Source organism: Lissotriton vulgaris, chromosome 5, assembly GCF_964263255.1.
Source record: "Lissotriton vulgaris chromosome 5, aLisVul1.2, whole genome shotgun sequence".
Lineage (NCBI taxonomy): Eukaryota > Metazoa > Chordata > Amphibia > Caudata > Salamandridae > Lissotriton > Lissotriton vulgaris.
Window position 1 is genome coordinate 132,358,634 of NC_141693.1, and position 4,263 is coordinate 132,362,896.

Below are 4,263 nucleotides of genomic sequence, written 5' to 3' on the forward strand. Positions count from 1 at the left end.
TTAATATTGTATCCCATCAATATTCTGGGGTGCGATAATCAGGGTGCATACTGTAGGGGACAGGTTTCCACTTCAATAAAACCAGCACCCTAATCATTTGTTATGTGTGGTGGACCTCTCCGCCCCAAAAAATATAATGTATTATATATAGCTGGAAGCTTCTTTATTATTGTTACTGTACCAGGAATATTTTGACAAGAATGGAAGTACAAAACAGTAGTTGAACAGAAGTTCGCAGCTCAGTGTTGGTTCGGATGGCTGGTGGATGGTCGGAATTCATATGACTGTACAAACAATTATTTATTAAATATACATATTTACAGAGACAGAGTTAGTGCAGAAAGAAAGTGCAGAGTCTGGTAATTGTTGTGATTAGGTGTTCCTCAAGAGGAGCCTTGGAAGAGGTGAGCAGAGAGTGTCACAAGTAATTTTCTAATACCATTTCTAGTGCAGGAGTACCAGTGAATAGAAAATCCAAACTTTAGTGCTGCAGATGGCAGTTCATGGTGGAGGAATCAGTTATGGCCACGAAAATCAGGTTCCAAAGCTTAAAAGAGATCTGTTCTTCATTGAAAGCTACCTGGGCTTGGGCCAGTAACATGAGGTTTCTGGAAGGCTTCTGAAGAGTCCTTATGGCAAAGTTTCAGGCCTTGTACAGAGTTGTGAATCAGCGTAAGGACAGACCCACCAAAGGACTGTTCGAGTAATGTGGAGGTTATCAGTGTCTTGACTATGTAAAAGGGATTATATAGGCAGATTTTTCATATGTTTAAATATTGAAATCGGACTGCTGTGCGTGTGTTAGAAATGAATGAGAGTGCTGTAGCATTTTTCAAAATATGCAAATGTGTAAATATCGTGTGAAAATTATTTGCTAAAATTAATGGTTTTAATGATGCATAGAGCTGTAACTGGTGACTTAATGATATTGCACGTAGAAAGTGTTTGCTATGTCATTTAGAAGTATTAGTATTACTATGAAATAGTTATGCCACATTCTCGTGTGAGCAAGAAACAACTAAGGGCTGGCTCTAATCAGTAAGGCTGAGCCTAAATCATTATATAACAAACAGAATTGCCAGTACTGATATAAATCGCTTGAAGTCAGCAAATAAACATCCAGAACTAGAAAAGGAAATTGCTAATCAATAGCTTTTTATTTGAACAAAGTTCATGAAAAGAACATTTCAAATCAATTCTTCAGTTCATCATAAAAAAAGGAATTCTCCTAAACAGGACACATAAAACATTAGAATATAACTATGTATCAACCATTCATTCAAGATTACAAGCATATCACAACCAAACTGTACCATTCAACCATTTAAGGAAAAACATGTAATACAATATATATACAATGTAATACAGGGGGCTAGAAAGAAATGAGAGAAAGAAAAGGCCACAGTCTGCAGACGATTTTTCAAAAATATTATGACAGATAATTTATGTTTAGTACATTCCTATATATCAGACAAAGTGGTTAAAACTCATTGAAGTTAGTAATCCTGGATAATGTACAACATAGAGCTGCAGGAAAAATTCATTCTATGACCAGCGGCTCTCGCAGACTAGAGTGTGGCAAGGCCTACGCGTTTCGAATCCCACCAAATTGTTTGGGATTCTCCTCAGGGCCTAATGTGGTTTCTAAAAAGAAAAGAATGAAACAAAGAAAACAAATATCAGAAACACAAATTAGTCAACTAAAGTGATGAATGCAGGACATTACACCAAGGGAGTTTGCCTAACAGCCCAAGCGTGCCCCTAGCGGCTAACTAATGGAGGAAAATACAGGGTATTTTGGTGCGGACCGTAGTTCGTTGGGATGTCTGAATCAGGGTCTAAAAGCAAATAACATGCAGGTTGGCAAAACGAACTAAATCGGCAATATTGCTTTAAGGGAACTAATGGGGTTCCTAATGTTACTCACCTTTTGTGTAGGATAAGAGATATGTCATATAAGGTGTCCTAGGAGAGAAGGTAAAACGATGTCGGATGGAAAACGTGGACCTATTTAGACAATGGAGAACTCTATATTAGAATGAAATCAATGAATTGCATGGCGGAGTTAATCAGTTAAAGCAAAATGGTTCTCACCCCTAATTAGACAAATTTGTGTTTGGGGTCTCGGCGGGGTTGACAGTCTTTCCGTGATAGGTTCAGTATTCTAAAAGGAAGAAGACAGGTAAATGGAAATGCGGTAGAACATCTCGTACGCAACAGCGCTAGTTGGAGGACGGGCTTCTTACCGATTACGGGGCTTTGAGCAGCCTTCACTGTGTGAAGTTAGTACAGTCGGGCGTATGACGGCTTTATACTAGAATGAAAAATGTTGGACATGAGATTACAATGTTTAGTAATTATACGAGGTTCGGAATAGACACAAACATTGAGCATATTACCAAAAATGTGTTGATCATCACATCCGTGGGTGGTAGGTACTCAATATATGAAAAGATCGAAGGAAAATATTCTCGGGTCCCTAAAAAAATAATTGTGAAAGTGGTCACAACTAGGATCTACGGGTTCAATGGAAATCACAGAATCAGTGCAATTCAAAACAAGTAACAGAGGCTTACCGCAAAAGATGCGGAATTCAATTAGAAGCCTGGAATTGTCTCGGGGGAAGTCAGCGCCCGTGCAGCATCATTCCGTATAAAAACTGGAATGTAAACAAAGTGTATATCACAATACAACGTGGACACAGGCATACAAAGTTGTCGGAGGGGGGGAGCAGGGAGGCGGGGGAGAGAAACGGGGGTGCACTTACTAGCGTGTTCGGCCACCGCACAAACCGACAGCGTTGAAGCCCCCGCTATACCTTAGCGCATGCGTCCTTCGAACAAGGGAGGGAGTGTCTACATTTCTTTTAACGAGGCTTGGTAGGTGGAGTCCCACCTTTGAGGAGGGAGGCGGTCAGGGCCCGCTTCGAACTGGGCCATGCTTCGAGCCGCGCACTGTGGGGAGTTACACAGAAACAACGGACTTGGAATAATTGCAAAAAAAAAGGGTCTGGAGGGTAAGCCCTGGGCGGGGGGGGGGGGTAGTTGGGGTTGGGAGAGTTGAGGGAGGGGGCGGGGGGAGGACTGTCCAGCAGGGGTGGAGAGTGATCCTTGGTTCAACTGGATGTGGGCCACGGCAGAGGGAGCGTGAGAACTGAAAAGCAGCACTGCCAATTTCCGAACACTTGGTTACTGTGACCCAACACAGTATTCTTTGGCGCGGATTGCCCCCCCATGGTATCGCCGCTCAACCTCCGGGGTGTGAGCTGAATGGCTGTGTGACACGGATGTGGGGAAGTCGCGCATTCCTAAAGCGACGAGGGAAATGGCTCGTATATACTGTATGTATCACTAACCTTGCTGCAATAAAAAGATATTTACAAAAATAAATAAATAGAGTGGTCGCCAGTTTGCCTGATTTAGGGAACACCTCTACATCAAGAAAAGCTATTTTAGTAGTTGACTGGGTAAGACTGAATTTTATGTCCAATGTCCTAGAGTTTAGCCATTGGTGAAACAAGGACAAGTTGTCACTGCCTCCTGTCCACACCAAAAACACATCATCGATAAATCGAAGCCAGGCTCCAATGTGTTGGTGAAATGGGTTGTTATTATGTATGTAGGTATTCTCATACATAGACATAAAAAGTACTGCTAATTCCGGTGCAAAGGGGCAGCCCATGGCTACCCCTTTCACTTGGTAGTAGAACTCTTTGTTGAAGCAGAAATAATTTTTCTTTAATGCAAAGGACGCAAGGTCCACAAGGAATTTTGTTGATACTCGCATGGGCCAAGGCCTGGAATCCAGAAAAAAGGTTAGCACTGCCACGGCTTCATCCTGGGGGATCTGAGTGTATAGGGATGTCACGTCTAGGGTGACCAAAGTGTCTCTATTCTCACAGTAATCAATTGTCTCCAGTTTATTGATAAAGTCTGTGGTGTCCTGTAAATAGGATACCACCTGGCTCATGAATTCTTTGAGGAAACAGTCTACGTACTTAGCAATTGGCTCAAGCAAAGAACCACAACCTGCCACGATGGGTCTGCCTGGCGGATGGTCTGGGCTCTTATGAATTTTGGGGAGTACGTAGAACATGGGTATTTTGGGGTGCTTGATTTGTAAGTATTCAAGTTCTTTTGGACCAAGAAAACCCTTGCTCAAAGCCTTCTTGTATTAGGACGAACAATTCATTCTGGAGCTCTGTAGTAGGATCTTTTCCTATTTTTCGATAGCAACTAGGATCATCTAATTGCTTCATCACCT

General features: G+C 42.0%; 1 long non-coding RNA gene across 1 annotated transcript; it reads right to left on the reverse strand.

Moving 5' to 3' along the window:
- Positions 1-1,134: 1,134 nt before the first annotated feature.
- Positions 1,135-2,841, reverse strand: LOC147710366 (uncharacterized). Its single transcript, XR_015295619.1, has 7 exons — positions 2,768-2,841; positions 2,577-2,659; positions 2,400-2,479; positions 2,247-2,314; positions 2,095-2,164; positions 1,928-2,007; positions 1,135-1,644 (listed from the first exon to the last, which is right to left on the reverse strand). It is a non-coding gene; the product is annotated as an uncharacterized LOC147710366 (long non-coding RNA).
- Positions 2,842-4,263: the final 1,422 nt, after the last annotated feature.